Genomic DNA, 19,384 nt, shown 5'->3' on the forward strand with positions numbered 1-19,384 from the left:
TACAAATTTAAAAGCTGTGTGGATGATCTATAACATTTTTGGGAATTCATCTTATGTACCTGAAAATGGCTCAGGCCTCCAGCTGCTGTTTGGACACAAGTACATGACTCTCTGCCTGGGTCCTGGCATCCTTACACATGAACTGCAACATGGCTGCTCTCCCAGAACTCACTACCATGACTACTGCCCAACATTTCAGAGCAAGTGGAGCACCTGGGATCATTCAGTTGCAGGCACTTTGGAGTATAGAGCTAAGCCAGCACAAATTTTATTAAAAATCATTGTGAGAAACTGTCCTCAGATTGTATGGTATGCAATGCAAGCTAATTGTGCTCTCTATGCTTAAACCAACAATCTGAGAACTAAGCATTCTCTTAACAGAAATTGAAAGTCCTTGCTTCTCACAGTGAGTGAGAGACTTACTCCTCCAGTCAAGGCTTTATGGGCCCTAAAACTTGAATGATGAAAGGAAATCAGTGAAAGATCACTAGTATACAAACCAGGAAAGGAGAAAATTAGAAGGGAGAGTGTGATGTTGTGGAGCAGAAAGCGCTATAGCTAAATGGTTGTCTTATGTTTTTATCATCTTGTAATTTCAGAAGTCGGCATGTAGGGTTGCACTTTGGTTGAATAGCACTGGTTCCGGAAAGGGGCTGCTAATGGTCTATGCTTCCCTTGCCTGCTTCACTGCTGCCTGATATAACACCTCTTAGCAAAAAGGAAACGATGCTGTAAAAGTGAAAGATGGATAACAGCAAGGGCAAGATTAATCCATGCTTATGCCTTTTTGAAAAGCAATTGAATATACCCTCTGCCATGAAATCCCTGTTAAAAAATGCCTCTTTGAAGGACTTCCTGAAGAGACTGACACTACTCAGATCTCTTACTGGATTGTTATAGTGACAGATTTCTTTTCTGGCTTTGAGGAACAAAAACAAGCTACCCAGAAAATAAACATATATTCTGTAGTACTAATTATCAATGGAGCCCAAACATATGCTGGAAGAATATCTTCTGTGGCCACCTTCATTTCATGTAAGATTAATATACTTATCAAAGTGAAGAGATAACAAAATCTAAGATCTCTGCCTCAGAGATGTAAGTTTCATGAATGGAACAAAAGCAACTAAGTAAGTATCTCAGATAAATGAGTCAGGCCGTGACTTGCAGGAAAGGAGAGCTAACAGGCTGCTGCCCATGTGAAGAAGCCTTAACTATGCCTTGAATGTGAAGCATGCACGACAGCTAGCTCTGCAACCTAGTATCGGAAGAAATAGGACAATTTCCTCAACAGTTTCTTATAAAATTTCCTGCCGTGGTTGTAAGCCTTCCTTATCAAGGTGCCTGGGTCTGAGCCCCGGCTCTGCTCCTGATTTAAGCTTCCTGGGAGAAAGTAGGAGATAGCTACCTCCTCACAAAGACACCAATATGAACAGCTATTCACACACTAAGTCATATTCATATTCACAAGTGCTATGGAAGCTAGTTGAGGGACCATGATGCTTGACTTACTATATAGTAAGAAAAGTCACATTGAAGAAAGCAAGAAGGACAAAGTTACCCACTTCACCCCTTCCCTAGATCCAATTACTGAAGCATGGAGATACACACCAACCATTTTGGGGAGGGAGAGGGAAGTAAGTCCAGACCTTAGACTTGAATCCCATGGCAAGGCCCATTACAATAAAAATCAGAGATAGAGAGGATTCAATAGCTTCTGCCACCAAGCTCATACTTGCAGAATGAGCATTTGGATCCTCCATAGCCTGGAAGCCAGGGAGCTACCTCAGCTAAACCTTTCTCAAAAATTCGCAGAAAGTGGAATAAGACTCCAGCTGTTGGCGATTAGGGCAGGAGAAAGAGTTGATGACTTGCCTTGTAGCTCAAAGCTGTGATTGCTGTCATGAGACTGAATACCTGGGAAAGCCCAAAGGCCAACAACCCAAGGCCAGTTCTCAGAGACAGGGCCTGTAGACTTGCCTTGGCATCAGCCAGAGACTTGTGCTCTGGTGTAAGAAGCTCATTTTTGTATCTATCACCACCAGCTTCAAGTGAGCCTGGAAAATAACCCTGAGACATTGTGGAGCTCAGTGGCGGTGAGACTCAGGTGTAACCCAGCCTCATGTCAGTCTGGATTGCCTGGTGCTGCATTTATCACTCTCCTCCAACCTTAAGCAGACAAGAAACCTCACGACTGTCTTGTGGCTCAGTGCCAGGCTGGTGAAATCCAACATTGGGCAGAACCAAATGGCCCATGTCTCAAGATCAATGCCTGTGGATGGAATCTCTAGACTTGCCCCAGTATCATGTAGAGACCTGTGCTCCAGTGACATGAACTAATTTCAGCATGTGTCACTGTCAGCCTCACTTGGGCCTGGCATGCACCCCCAAGACTGCACAGAGCCTAGTGATTATGAAAGCACGTGTGACTCGCCTAGTGCCTCATGGGTGTCTGAGGGGTTGCCTCTATCATCCCTCCCACAATCTTGGGCATATAGTAAGGAATGATAGTATCAGGACACAACACAGTGTCATATTGGGGAATCCAATACTGAGCATATGCTAACCATGCCTGCCCCCAGGCCAGTGCCTACAGAGTCTCTGGATGGACATTGGTATCAAGTGGAGTTCTATGGTTCTGGTTGGTTAAGCAGTCTTTTTTTCTATATTCCAGGGATTCTTTTTTTTCAATTTTATTTGTTAAATAAGTTTCATTTCCTATATACAGATTTAGGAACATAGTGATACCTCCCTCTCTCCTGCCCACACTTCAGCCCTTCTTCCTCCTCCCTCTCCCATTCTCACTCTTAATTTTTACAAACATCTACTTTCAGATTAATACCTTAGCCAGCATCAACAGTGGCTGATAGGATCAGCGTCGGGCAGTGAGACCATCTCAGCAGCAGACTGATCACATCAGGTTGGACTTGGGTCCTAACTGCAATCTGTGCTTGTCTCAGTAAGCTGTTCACTTTGGGTGTGATTGAGAAATCTGGCATCGCTGGCCACAGGGCTAGGGGTCTGATGCTACTCCAGCCCAAGTAAGAGGCTTGTAGGGATGAACTACTCTCGTTAAGCACTTCCCTGGTTCATTCTGAACAATACAACTGTAGATTTGGAACAAATCTGAACTTGGGGAGTATTTTAGGACTAAAAGAGTAAAAATACACTAATAGCACAACTGTGATCAACCTCAACTAAGGTACTTTAGTGCTGAAATAGCAGATGTCTCTGCAGACTTAGAGAAAATAAGAGAGTCCTTAGAATTTCTAGATGACAGTCACAAATGAAGCCAGATTAATATAACTAATCTTCCAATGTACAGATGATAGTGTACATCAACAAGTACCAGGAACTTCCAAGGAACCAAGACCTCACCTAAAAAGCAAAAATAAGTTACCAGAAACCAACCATCTAGGAATTGAAATGATCCAAATGCTTGGGTGAATATTTCAAAATAGGAAACTCAGGGAACTTCAAGAAAGCATGGAGAAAAGATTTAGTACTGCAACCAACAGATAACACAGAGATGGAAGTAATTGAGGAAACCAAATAAAAATTCTTCAACTGAAAATGACTAAAATTAGAAGAACAATGACAGGCATCAATATCAGAAGAAAGAAAAACATACAATATGCTTGCCAAAAATTGTAAGTAGATGCAGTATTGGAGAAAAATCACTTTACCGAAAAGGAAGACTGTAAGAAGAATAAAGGGACTAAATCAAACTGGAAAATATCAAAATGGTGGCAGCAAGATGTTACATATTAATAATTATCATAAATATAAATGGATTAAATTTCATAAGAAAAAGACATAGAATCACAAAATGGCTTTAAAAAAAAAAGAAACCAAACAATATGCTATTTAAAAGAAAGCCACTTCATCTCTAAGAACAAACATACACTGAAAGTCAAAGGCTGGAATAAGATATTCTATGCAAATAGAGCACAAAAGAAAGCAGCAGCAGCCATAGTTTTATCAGATAAAAGAGATTTCAAATAAGAAGCAATTAAAAGAAACAAGGAAGGCCATTCCATAATGATAAAGGATTCATCAAGAGGAAGAAAATGTAAATATATGTGTATCCAATATCAGAGCACCAAAATGCATAAAGCAAATATTAATAGGCATACAGTGAGAGACAGACTTAAACACAACAATAGTAGGAGAATTTAAACCTCACATTCAGAAATGGAAAAATCAACAAATAATCCAGACAGAAAATCAACAAATAGCAAAGATAAACTGCACCCTGAATAAATTGAATATCACAGATATGTACAGAATATTCTTTCCAACTGCTGCAGAACACACATTCTTCATAACAGAACATGGAACATTTTCTAGGATAAATCATCTGGCTAACTCATAAAACAAATTGAGCAACTTTACATTTCTTTAATTTTCTTTATTTGAAAGGGAGAGAGACTGAGAAGTGAGAAGAGAAGGGGGGAGAGGGAGAGGGAGGGAGGGAGGCAAGGAGAGAGAGAGAGAGAGAGAGAGAAACAGAGAGGCAGAGAGATAGAGACAGATCTTTCACACACTGCTTCACTCCCCCAAATGCCTGTAATAACTGAGACTTGGTCAGGCTGAAGCTGAGAGTCTGGAACTTAATCCAGGTTTCCCAAGATGGTGACAGGGACTCTACTTATACCATCATCTGCTGCCCCCACCCCAGGGTACACATTTAGCAGGAAGTTCCAATTGAGGGCGGGTTCAGGACTCTAATCAAGGAACTCTGATATAAAGGGTGGGCATTAAGAATAGAAATCATATCAAGTAATTTTTCTGGCTATAATACAATGAAACTAGAAATCACTAGGAAAAAAACTTTGAAAGGTGCATAAATTAAATATATAGAAATTAAACAGCTTACTCCTGAATAACCAATGGGTCAAATAAGAAATTAAGAAAGAAAATTCTAAACAAAAAAGAAAACATTAAAAAATAAAAAAAGAGAAAAACAATTTCTTTTTCATTTATTTATTTGAAAGACAGAGTGACACACACACGGAGAGAGACAGAAAGAGAGAGAGAGAGATTTTTCCATCTGCCAGTTAACTCCCCAAGTTGCCAAAACAGCCAGGTGTGGGCCAGGCTGAAGCCAAGGGCCAGAAACACCATTGTGGTCTCCCACAAGATTGGCAAAGACCCAGGTACTTAGATCATCTTCTGCTGCTCTCCCAGGCACATTAACAAGAAGCTGGATCAGAAGCAAAGCAGCTGCAACTTGAATCAGCACTCCAACATGGGGTGCTAGTGTGGCTTAATCTGCTACACCACAATACCAGCAACAAAAGAAATTTTTTAAAAATTATTAAAAAGAATGAAAATGGTAGCACAATACACCAAAAGCTATGGAATGCAATTAAAGCAGTAAAAAGTTTTAAGTTTATGGCAATCAATGCTGTCATGAAAAAGCAGATATAAAATAAAAATTTATTACTGAACCTGAAAGAATAAAATAAAAACAAATAAAATTAAATTTAAAAAGTTAAATAAAAAATTAGTTAAAAGAGGGAAATAATAAAAATGAAAGCACAACTAAACAACATAGAGAGGAAAAAAACAATACAAAAATCATGAAATGAAGAGCCAGTTATTTGAAAAGATAAAAGTAACAAACCATGGGCTGGTGCCGTGGCTCACTTGGTTAATCCTCCACCTGTGGCACCGGCATCCCATATGGGCACGGGGTTCTAGTCCTGGTTGCTCCTATTCCAGTCCAGTTCTCTGCTGTGGCCCGGGAAGGCAGTGGAGGATGGCCCAAGTACTTGGGCCCTGTACCCGTATGGGAGACCAGGAAGAAGCACCTGATGCCTGGCTTCGGATCAGCACAGCGCCAGCCACAGCAGCCATTTGGGGAGTGAACCAATGGAAGGAAGACCTTTCTCTCTGTCTCTCTCTTTCACACTGTCTATAATTCTACCGGTCAAATAAAAATAAAATAGCAAACCATTTGTTAGACTTTTTAAGAAACAATGATTTAAATACATAAAATCAGAGATGAAAAAAGAGACATTATGACTGATACAACAGAAATAAAAAAGATTATTAGAGATTACTATGAACAATTATATGGCAAAAATGTTACAATCTACAAGAAATGGAAAAATTCCTGGACTTATAAACTTTACCAAGATTGACTCATGATGAAATAGAATAATTAACAGAGTAATAATGAGCAATGAGATTGAATCTATAATTAAAAGTCTCCCATCACAGAAAACACCAGGAAGAGCTGATTTCACTGCCAAATTCTATCAAAAATTTAAATATGAATAAGCACTAATTGTACTTAAATTATTCCAAAAATTAGAAGACAAGACAATTCTTCTACATTCATTCTGTGAAGGCATAACTATTTGATAGAAAAACCAGAGAAGGATACAACAAAAGGTAAAATAGCAGGAAGCCAATAACCTTGATAAAAACAAATGCAAAAATCCTTAATAAAACCCTAGAAAACTGAATCCAATAGTATGTTGAGAAGCTTACTCACCATAGTCAAGTGAGATTTATCCTAGAGATAGAAGGATAGCTCTAAACATCTACAACAAAATAAACATGATGGGGCTGGCACTGTGGTGTAGTGGGTTAAAGCCCTGGCCTGAAATGCCAGCATCACATATGGGTGCCAGTTCTAGTCCCGGCTGCTCCTCTTCTGATCCAGATCTCTGCTATGGCCTGGGAAAGCAGTAGAAGATAGCCCAAGTCCTTGGGCACCTGTACCCACGTAGGAGACCTGGAAGAAGCTCCTGGCTGCTGACTTGAGATCAGCTCAGCTCTGGCTGTTGTGGCCATCTAGGGAGTGAGCCATCAGGTAGAAGACCTTTCACTCTGCCTCTACCTTTCTCTGTAACTCTGTCTTTCAAATAAATAAAATAAATCTTTAAAAAAATAAACATGATACATCACTTCAACAGAATGAAGCATAACAATCATATGAGCATCCCAATAGATTGAGAAAAGTCATACAATAAAATTCAGCAACCACTTAATGATAAAAACACTGAACAAATTGTATATAGAAGGAATACACCTCAATATAATAAAGGCCACACATAAAAAGCCAATAGATAACATCATGCTGAATGGGGAAAAGCTGAAGGCTTTCTCTCTAAGATGTAGAACAAGATAAAGATGCCCACTTTCACCATATATATTCAACATAGTACACTATGTTGCACTAGATGTACTAGTCAGAGCAATTAGGCAAGAGAAAGAAATAAGACACTCAAATTGTAAAGGAGGAAGTTAAACTGTCACTGTTTGCAAATGATATGGATATATATATATATATATAATATATACACACTATATATAAAACTCCCAATAATCCACCAAAAAGTTGTCAGAATTAATAAACAAATTTATTAAAGTTGGAGGATATAAAATTGACATGCAACAACCAGTAGTGTTGTGCGAAATAATAGTAAATTATCTAGAAAACAAATCAAGAAGCAATCCCATTTTCAGTAGCTACAAAAATTGAATATCTAGAAATAAATGTAACCACAGGAGTGAAATATCTCTACAATGCAAACTACAAATCAATGTTGAAAGAAATTGAAGAGGACAAAAAGAAATGGAAAGACATTATGTTCATGAATTGAAAGAATCAATATCATTAAAGTATCCATATGGCCAAAAGAAATTTTCAGAGTCAATGTAATCTCTATCAAGGCTGGTGCTTTGGCATAGAAGGCTAAGCAACACATCCAGTGCCAGCATCCCACCTGGGCGCCGGTTCAAGTTCCAGCTGCTCCACTTCTGATCCAGCTCCCTGAGAATGTGCTTGGGAAAACATTGGAAGATGGTCAAGTACCTTAGGCTCTTGTACCCACATGGGAAACCTGAGTGAAGCTTCTAGTTCCTGGGTTTGGCCTGGCACAATCCAGGCCACTGAGGCCATTTGTGGAATGAACCAGTAGATGGAAGATTTCTGTCTCTGTCTCTCCTTCTTTCCCAACAACTCTGCCTTTGAAATAAATAAATATTAAAAAATAAATGTAATAACTATCAAAGTATCAATGACATTCTTTAATAATTAGAAAAAATAAAACTACTAGAATTTGCATGGTACCACAAATGACCCTGACTAGTCAAAGCAACTTAGAACAAAAATAATAGGGCTGAAAGTATTATACTGCCCGACTTTAAAATATATTACAAAGCTACTGTAACTGAAACATCATGATATTGACATAAAAATAGGTCCACAGACCAATGGAACAAAATAGACACCCTAAATGTAAACCCATGCATCTATAGCCAACTGATCTTTTTTTTTTTTATTTGAGAGGCAGAATTTTAGACAGAGAGAGAGATGATTTCCATCTGATGGTTCACTCCCCCAAATGGCCACAATAACTGGAGCTTAGCCAATCTGAAGCCAGGGGCCAGGAGCTTCTACTGGGTCTCGCATGTGGGTTCAGGGGCTCGAGGACTTGGGTCATCTTCTACTGCTTTTGCAGACATAGCAACAACAACACTGCAAAGTAAAATAAGTTCAATGACATCTGATAACTATCTAATACATTGTCACAAGACTATTATCTAGGATAGTGCAAAGTCTGCATTCTTGCCAGATTACACCCTACTGCTTCCACATAGGAGCTGATGTACTTTCTGTGGCTTCTACATTTTAAGAAAAATTTGTTCCATAAAGATCTACTATTATATTGGGGCATTTGATACAGCAATTAAGATGCCAGTTGGGATGCCTATGTCACATATGGGAGTACCTGGGTTAGTGTTTCAGTTCTATTGTCAATTTCAGCCACCTACTAATGGAAACCCTGGGAAGAAACAGGTGATGGCTTGAGTATTGGGTCCTTGCCACCTATGTGGGAAACATGGATTATGTTGCCAGCTCACTGCTTCAGCCCCAGCCCAGCCCTGGTTCTTGTGGGCATTTGGAGAGTGATTCAGTAGATAGGAACTCTATCTCTTGCAGTCTGTCTTTTTCTTTCTGCCTTTTAAACAAATAAAATAAACAAACATGGGATACTTGCACATTTTTAGGAAAAGGATCTACTACTTCTGAGTCACATCTTTGAATTGTAATTAGAGGAATAAGAGAAGTTTCTGTGGGATTACTGACTTTTGATTCTGTTTTAATGTCTTATATTGGAGGCTTCCAAGATGACAGAATAGGGAGGGAGTTTACTGCTTTATTCTAGGAGAAGATAGTTTTAAAAAAGTGGAGAGAGTACAGTCTCAGGGAAGAGTTAGGGACATAATGGCAGAGGAAACTCTACACAAATTAGAGGGACACTGTAGACTTACGTGGAGGGCACGGACACCCACAACCCGGGACCCCAGCAGCCAAGAGCCTACATACCAGTGTTGGAGAGTGAGGTGAGACCAGACTACAGCAGCCTAAGCCACTGGTGATAAAGCTGCAGGAAGAGCCTAGAGGAAACCTGGCTTGGAGCCCCATGAGGGATAGTGTACCTGCCAAACTAGAGGAGAGAAAGGAAAAAAAGGAGGGACACATTTCTCTCTCCCTGATCACCTTACAATGGCATCCTATAACAAGCAGATAGATAGGCACCATTTTGGACATACGTGACATCTGTACCAGTTTATATCCATGCCCAGCAACTAGCCCAAGTGAAGACTCCTGATGTTGGCGGGGAGAACTAACATGGGGCTGTGTGCTTGTGACAGTGGAAGGCTTGTGTGCTGGGACTGTGAAAAAAACTGAGACGTGTGGAGGACTCAAGGTGTGGCTGGGACTTTGGGCAGTCACTGTAGGAAGACTCCACACACTCAGGGCTTCCTGATAACCTGGTTAGGGACATTGTTTGGGAACCTGAGCTTACACTGAGGACTGCACAGATCCTTTGTGTGGTCCTTGGGGCAGATCAGGTGAATATTATACCCACTGGGGCCATCACTCAGGCACTGACCTCCTTTGAAAAGAGGAGTTATGCTGAGCAGAGTAAACCTCCCATCTGATTTAACGAGAGAGAGAGAGAGAGAGAGAGAGAGAGAGAGAGAATTGATTGATTGATTTACCTGGCCAAACCTGGGTGTGTCACATTTAACATGCCCTTCACCCTGGAGAATTGAACAGAGCTCCCTGGATATACCAATGACACAACTCTAGATATTCACTGAAAGCAGACTACTCCACTTATCTAAAGAGGCATAGTACAAAGATAAAAGCCACCACCACCACCACCACCACCACAACAACAACAACAACAAAAAAAAAACAACAAAGAAACCAATAAGTATCTCCAAAAATCCCGAATAACAAATATACCAATTCAAGAAACAAGAATAAGGAAGACAACATGATGCCTCCAAAAGAACGCAGCACTTCAATACTAGATTGTGATGATGAGATTGAGGAAATGCCAGAAATAGAATTCAAAAAACTGATCATAAGATTACATAGAAGTAATCAGAAGCAAATGCATGAACTACTGAAGTCTGTACATGACATGAAAGAAAATTTCTCCCATGCAATTGAGATCTTAAAGAGAAAATTAAATGAAGGGGCTGGCACTGTGGCATAGTGGCATAGTGGGTAAAGGTGCCTGCAGTGCTGGCACCCCGTATGGGCAGCAGTTTAAGTCCTGGATGTTCCACTTCTGATCCAGCTCTCTGCTATGGCCTAGGAAATCACTGGAAGATGGCTCAAGTTCTTGGGCCCCTGCACCCATGTGGAAGACCTGGAGGAAGCTCCTGGCTCCTGGCTTCAAATCGGCACAGCTCAGGCTTTTGCAGCCAGTTGGGAGTGAACCAGTAGATGGGAGGCCCTCTCTCTCTCTGTCTCTCCTTCTCTCTGTGTGTAACTCTGACCTTCAAATAAATAAATAAATCTTTTAAAAAATGAAATGAAGAATTCAATAGAATAAAAAATGCAGTGGAAAGCCTTAACAGAATTGGTGAAGCAGATGAAAAAATATCTAACTTAGAAGACAAAGTACAAGAAATTATACAGTCAAACCAAAAATGAGAAAAGGGAAATTAGTAAACTAGCAATCACTGTTGGGAATTCACAGGATACTATCAAACGACCCAACATATGGGTTCTAGGAGTTCCTGAAGGTGTGGAAAGAGAGAAAGAATTATAAGGACTTTTTAGTGAAATAATAACAGAAAACTTCCCTGGTTTGAAGAAAGGGACATTCAAGTACAGGAAGCACATAGAACTCCTAGTAGACATAACCAGAGAAAATCTTTGCCATGACACATTGTAATCAAACTCACCACAGTAAAACATAAAGAAAAGATTCTAAAATGTACATGAGAGAAATGCCAAATTACTTTCAGAGGATCTCCAGTTAGACTCACAGAGGACTTCTCATCAGAAACTCTACAGGCTAGGAGAGAATTGTGAGATATAGTCCAAGTCTTAAGAGAAAAAAAAATTCAACCCAAAATATTGTACCCTGCAAAGCTTTCATTTATGAATGAAGGTGAAATAAAGAACTTCCATAAAAAACAGAAATTGAAAAAATTTGTCACCACTCATCCAGCCTTGCAACAGATGCTTAAAGATGTGCTGCACACAGAAACACAGAAACATGTTCATCACTATCAATGAAGGTAATACAAGAAAAACTCCCAGTACAAGTTCAAAGGAAATCCAAAATAAAAAAAAAATGGGAATATTTTTGAAAAAGGGGAAAGTCGTTACTTATCAATAGTAACCTGAATGTAAATGTTCCCAACTCTCCAGTTAAAAGACACAGACTGGCTGAGTGGATCAAAAAACAAAACTCATCTATCTGCTGCCTACAAGAAATGCATCTCAGCATCAAAGATACACACAGAGTGAAAGTGGAAGCATGTAAAAATATATGCCATGTCAACAGAAACCAAAAAGGAGCTAGTATAGCCATCCTAACATCAGACAAAATAGGCTTTAACACAAAAACTGTTAAGAGAGACAAAGAAGGGCACTATATAATGATTAAGGGATCAATTCAACAGGAAGATATGCAACTAATTACAGGGCACTGGTTTATTTAAAAGATATGTTAAGGGATGTAAAGGGAGACATAGACTCTAAATATATGATGATGTTTAGGATTTGTTTCTGATTAATAAAGCTTTTTACTATTGACTAAATAAAATAATGCATCTTTTAGAACAAATTTATATTCTGTAAATCAAAATTGGCTGAAACAATAAAAAAGAAGAAAAAAGGAAAATACAAAACTACAGAGACTTGTTTAGAGGATGTTTTTTAACTTTTAGTGGATTGAAATCTCTCATATGTGCTGTGATTATAAGGTTAAAGGCTTGTCTGACTCTCCCTTGCTTGTGCCCTTGTTTATAAAAACTATGTCTAGACTCATAAAGACCCTAGTTGAGAGAAAAACAGCTACACATATCATGATGCTGTGAAAATAGAATTCCTTGGACCAGGATGAATCTCTGATCCAAAAGGGTTCCAAGCATCAAAGGGGGAAATGTGGCAGAAGCCTCTGTCTTTTAATTAGACTTGTTTCTAACTGACATGATTAAAGTTGTGGCAGAGGCTTTCCCAAGGTTAGAAGAGGAAAAAGGGAGGCTTCAGTCCTGGGAATGAAATGTGGCTCTTTTCTGTTTGAGTATGAATGCTCTAACTGTAGTCCCTGTCTACTTCAATGTAACCATTTTAGGGTGTGCCTGTTAGTACTGAGCAACAATGTTAACCCTTGCCAGACAGATTACAAGCTTGCTATGTGTGTAGGGAAAAAAATCATCAGTAACTCTGTTGGCATGCACAGTACTGTATCAATCCTGTGGCTGGCATGTAACATTGGAAAATCCAATCAAATGTATGCAGGTAACCATATAAGAGAGACAGAGGCTAAAACCATATGTAAGGGAAAACCCTTCATTGTTCTGTGCTCAGAATCTTGGATAAGAAATCCCACCTGGGCCTTATATCAGCATAATAAAAGACTACTTCCTGTTTAAAAAACAAAAAAAGTCTTATATTGAAGAGTAGGTATCGTCTGACTAACATCCTCCCCCATCTCCTCTATGTCCCAGCCCCTAGCAAACACCATTCTACCCTCTATTTCTATGAGTTCAACATTTTTCGATTTCATATTTCATATGTGAGATCATACAGTATTTCTCTTTCTCTATATGGGTTATTCTACTTGACATAATGTCCTCTAGAACATCCATGGTGTCACAAATGGCAGAATTTCCTTCTTTTAATGGCTGAATAAAATCCCATTACACACACACACACACACACATAACACATCACATTTTCTTTATCCATTCATTCATCCAAAAATATTTAGGTTATGACCATGTCTTAACTATCGTGAATAATTTTGAATGAGCTTGAGAGAGTAATAATAGTTAATGTTGCCTATATCATGATTTTGATAACCCTTCCTATGTACTATGCATTCTCTATCCTCTTTATATCAATGTAATAAATAAGAGAATGTAGATGTATCTTTGAGATATGGACTCCATTTCCTTCAGATATATGCTTGTAAGTGGATTTTCTGGTTGTATGGTAGATCTATTTTAAATTTTTGAGGTATTTTCATTCTGTTTTCCATAGAGGCTATATCAATCTACATTCCCACTAACAGAGCACAGCATTCTCTTATCTTCACACCTTTAGCAACACTTGTTATTTCTTATATATATTTTTTAAAGATTTATTTATTTATTTGAAAGTCAGAGTTACACAGAGAGAGAAGGAGAGGCAGAGAGAGAGTGAGGTCTTCCATCCATTGGTTCACTCCCCAATTGGCTGCAAAGGCTGGAGCTGTGCCAATCTGAAGCCAGGAGCCAGGAGCTTCTTCCTGGACTCCCATGTGGGTGCAGGTGCCCAAGGACTTGGGCCATCTTCCACTGCTTTCCCAGGCCATAGCAGAGAGCTGGATCAGAAGTGGAGCAGCCAAGACTCAAACCAGTGCCCATATGGGTTGCCCGCACTTCAGACAGCAGCTTTATCCACTACACCACAGTACTGGCCCCTATTCCTTGTATTTTTGATAGCAGTCATTCTAATAGGCATAACGTGATATCTCCTTGTAGTATTGGTTTGCATTTCTCTGAGGATTAGTGATGTTGAGCACATTTTAATGTACCTGTTGGATATTTCAATGTCTTGAGAATGTCTATTTAAATTACCTTTTTATTGTTTAACCAGATTATTTTCTTACTCTTGAGCTGCTTGAGTTCCTTCTGTCTTTTGGATATTTACCCCTCATGAGATGCTAGTTTGCAAATATTTTCTCGCATTTCATAGGTTATCTTTTCATTTTCTTGATTATTTCCTTATTTGTGCTGAAGCTTTTGAGTTAGATGTAATCTGACTAGTTTTTTGATTTTTTACTTGCTTTTGTTACTTGTGCCGTCTTAATGTACAGCATGATGCCTAGATTTAATAATGTATTGTATACTTGAAATTTTCTACAAAAATACATGTTAAATGTTTTTGCTGCACAAAAATAGTGTTCTTGCTTCACATCAGTATGTGAAGTGATGGATGTATTAACTGATTTGATTGTAGTATATATTATATTGAATGCTATATATATATATATATATACACACAATTTTGTCAATTATACTTTAGTAAAGATAGGAGAGAATAGTAGGTATTACTTGGAGTTGGAGACACACAACATTTCTGAAAATGCTAAACACAGCATTGATTGCTGTCTGAATTGATTGCCTACAGAACTGGAGCCAGAACACAGTGACAAAGAACTTCCATAATTTCCTCCATTAGCTTCAGGCACTCTATGGCATGTGTAATTGTTTTTAAATTTTATGTTGTTATTTAGATTATCATAATGCTGAATTTTTAAATAAGGATTGACCTATATTATCAAGTATAGGTCCTATAAACAGAGCTTGAGTCTTTTGCACCTGGCTCATCACTACAATTTCTGTAAGCATGAGAGAGTAATAATTAAGGCTGTTTACAGCAAAAATTTGATATCCCCTTCTACCTACCATGGATTCCCTATCCTTCAAAAATTGAAAAAATAGAAAGCATAATACATACTTTATATAGTTTAATATTTTGTACATTTTCCACAATTCACTACAATTTCAATTGCTCTCACTCTTATGAATCTGCATTGTCAAACATCACTAGTTGCCATCATATTGCAAGGAACAATGTTTTCACTTCTTATTTTCCTTGATCTCTCTGCTCTATTGACAAATTGATAGTGTTTTTCCTACTTGAAACTTTCTCTATTCTTGGCTTACAATCCCAGTATTCTGTTCCATTTTCACAATTTTGGTATTTGATTGCATATAGATTTTTTTTTCCTTTAAAGATTTATTTATTTGAAAGGCAGAGTTACAGAGAGGGAGAGACAGAGAGAAAGGCCTTCCATCTGCTGGTTCATTCTCCAAATGGCCGCAATAGCCAGAGCTGGGCTGGTCTGAAGCCTGGAGCCAGGAGCTTTTTCCAGGTTTCTCAAAATATCCAGCTGCCCAATGATTTGGGCCATCTTCTGCTGCTTTCCCAGGAGCCTTAGCAGAGAGCTGGATCAGAAGTGGAGCAGCTGGGACTCAAACCGGAGCCCATATGGGATGCAGGTTTTGCAGGCAATAATGGCTTTACCCTCTGTGCCACAATGCTGGCCCCTCAAGTTATTTTTAGAACAAAAAACATATGGCTTTCAAATGTTATTAAAATTAATTATTTTTTTAACTTTTATTTAGTAAATATAAATTTCCAAAGTATAGTTTATGGATTACAATGGTTTCCCCCCCAATAATTTACCTCCCACTCACACCTCTCCCATCTCCCGCTCCCTCTACCATTCCATTCACATCAAGATTCATTTTCAATTCTCTTTATATAGAGAAGATTGATTTAGTTTATATTAAATAAGGATTTCATCAGTTTGCACCCACACAGAAACACAAAGTGTAAAATACTGTTTCAGTACTAGTTATAGCATTACTTCACATTGGACAACAAATTAAAGCCAGATCCCACATGAGAAGTAAGTACACAGTGACTCCTGTTGTTGACTTAACAATTTGACACTCTTGTTTATGGCGTCAGTAATCTCTCTAGGCTCTAGTCATGAGTTGCCAAGGCTATGGAAGCCTTTTAGGTTCTCAGACTTCGATCTTATTCAGACAGGGTCATAGTCAAAGTGGAAGTTCTCTCCTCCCTTCAGAGAAAGGCACCTCCTTCTTTGATGGCCCTGTTCTTTCCACTGGGATCTCACTCACAGAGATCTTTCATTTAGTTGTTGTTGTTGTTGCTTTTTTTTTTTTTTGCCAGAGTGTCTTGGCTTTCCATTCCTACAATACTCTCATGGGCTCTTCAGCCAGATCCAAATGCATTAAGGGCTGATTCTGAGGCCAGAGTGTTATTTAGGACATCTGCCATTCTATGAGTCTGCTGTGTATCCCACTTCCCATGTTGGATCATTCTCTCCCTTTTTGATTCTATCAGTTAATATTAGCAGACACTAGTCTTGTTTGTGTGTTCCCTTTGATTCTTAGACCTATCAGAGCCATCGATTGTGAACTGAAATTGATCACTTGGACTAGTGAGATGGCATGGGTACATGCCACCTTGATGGGATTGTATTGGAATCCCCTGGCACATTTCTAACTCCACCATTTGGGGCAAGTCCGATTGAGCATGTCCCAAATTGTACATCTCCTCCCTCTCTCTTTCCTACTCTTATATTTAACAGGGATCACTTTTCAGTTAAAATTTAAACACCCAAGAATAATTGTGTGTTAATTACAGAGTTCAACTTTGTTCTAGTACTATTGGTTGAACTCTAATTAACACACAATTATTCTTAGGTGTTTAAATTTTAACTGAAAAGCATATAGAAATTTTTATCAAGGAGTCCATTATAGTAGTTTTATATGTATATTTTAGGCACTGCACAGACACTTATTTTACACATTTGTACAAGTAGATAAAATTTCAAGTTTTTAATTATCACCTTAAAATTAATTGTTTTTCAATACGTTGAATAAAGCTTTATAATGGTACTTTACTGTAACAACGCCTTGTCAGCCACCCCCCACATACTCGTGGGATGAACTAAGAGGACCTCTACACAATAATTCATGTGAGATCATCCCATCCATACCCAGTGAGGATCCCCACATTTGTGGCAGTACTCGGACACCCCAAGCTCTCAGGACAGCTGCTAGATCCCATGCCATCAGCATGTTTGCTGTTAATGTCGAAGTGTACGCAAAATTCAGGCCCTGGATTCCAACGCCTGTAAAAAGGCTTCTATTAACCAAGGGTCGAGGATATGCTTGTGTCTTTCCAGAGAAAGCAGAACAGCCCATTTGGGTACCAGCCACAAACATCAAGCCTGCAACTGACAGCCAACCAGAACCAGCTGAACAAGACTGAGACTCCGCCTTGTTAGCAGACGCACCTGCCCTATCATCCTACCCTGAGAAACTGCCCAAAGCAATATCTGTTACTGTTGTGGACCCCACTAGCTCTGGTCAGCCACTCAAATGGCCCACAGCCTGTGTGTGGTCATGCCATTCCTGATAACCATTATTCCTCATTCCTACCCCTATCTGAGCAAGCACTCCTGTGGTCTCTTGATTTGAGCACTGGTGAGTCAATGACAGGTAAGATCCCCTGGGGGACAACCTAAGACAGGCACAGCTGCGTACAGAGACCACATGGAAACAGGGTCAACAATGGTATGGCCAAGAATCATGCCTCCTGTTGCTCAAAAATAAACGAAAAGGGGGAAATGTAGTGGAATGAGAAGGCCATGCCAAGGTGGCCACTGGCAAGCAAGCATCAGTTACTCAGGAATGGCTTTGAAACCCACCTGGCAACGGAGCCTGCCTGGCAACAGGCTGTGATTGGATCGCTTTGGAAACTGACTGGCGACAGGCTGTGATTGGATGGATTTGAAACTGCCTGGCAACAGGCTGTGATTGGATGGCTTTGGAAATTGCCTGGCAATAGGCTGTGATTGGATGGATTTGAAACTGCCTGGCAACAGGCTGTGATTGGATGGCTTTGGAAATTGCCTGGCAACAGGCTGTGATTGGATGGATTTGAAACTGCCTGGCAACAGGCTGTGATTGGATGGCTTTGGAAACTGCCTGGCAACAGGCTGTGATTGGTTGGGGCATAGACCGCCCCTTGACCAGATTGGCTGGTCTTGGCTATATAAGCTGTTGTACCAACTGTAATAAACGAGTCTGCCGGCTGCTCGCCTCAAGCCTGCTTTCACCCGACTCCCGGGGTCTGTGTGTTGACTCCGCGCCTCTTGCCCCCACCACGCTGCTCCTCTCAGAAACGAACCCACTGCAACATTGTTGAGAAATTAACTGCAACACTTTACAAAGTTTTTAAAGAAATAAAATTAAAATATAAGTTTATTTTTGAGCAAAATATTTCAAAATTTAAATTTTTCATAATACACATGACCCATACACACATATTAGATTTATCTTTTGTGTATATGGTAATTACCTTTATAAAATATTCAGCAAATGATATTGATTACCCCATATAATAATTGTACATTTCTATAATTATTGTACCCAGAAATAATAACCATTTATGGTAGTTATCATCTTTAACTAAAGTAACCAACATCTTCCCTCCAGCCAGAGTAAAACTACAGGATAATATATCAAGAATTATTTTGCTGGGGCTGTCACTGTGGCACGGAGGGTTAAGCCACCACCTGCAATACTAGCATCCCTATGAGTACCAGTTAGAGACCCAACTGCTCTACTTCTGACCCAGCTCCTGGCTATGCACCTAGGAAAGCAGTGGAAAATGGTCCAAGTACTTGATATACTGCCACTCACATAGGAGACCCAGATGGAGTTCTAGGTTCCTGGCTTTTGCCTGGCCAAGTCATGACAGTCACAACCATTGCAGCAATTTGAGGAGTGAACCAGTGGATGAAGGATCTCTCTCTCTTTAACACTGCCTTTCAAATAAATCAATAAATCTTCTAAACTAAACCCCCCCCAAAATTATTTTGCATAGTTTTTTCATAAACACTAATTTCACGTCATTTTAATAATTTTGTTTAGAAAAAAATGGATGTATGCATGCAGACATATATGCATTGAAAATATTATCCCAAAAATTTGCATATGTTAATCTATTTAATCTGTTATAGTACAAAATAATAATGAAAATTTTTGTAAGTATTGCTTTGACTTCTAAAATCAAACAATTTAAAAAGATATCCATTATTATCAATAATTCTTTAACATAACTTTTACATATAAATTTTAATTTTAAACAATTTGTGGAAGTAACACTTTGAACTCATTAAATCAATATCAGATATTCAGGAAACTTGAATTATAAGGTATTTAATTCTGGTTTTTGACATACCAAAATATTTTACTAGAATTATTTTTATGCAGCAAAGTAACTTTTAATGAT

This window comes from Lepus europaeus, chromosome X (assembly GCF_033115175.1).
Source record: "Lepus europaeus isolate LE1 chromosome X, mLepTim1.pri, whole genome shotgun sequence".
Lineage (NCBI taxonomy): Eukaryota > Metazoa > Chordata > Mammalia > Lagomorpha > Leporidae > Lepus > Lepus europaeus.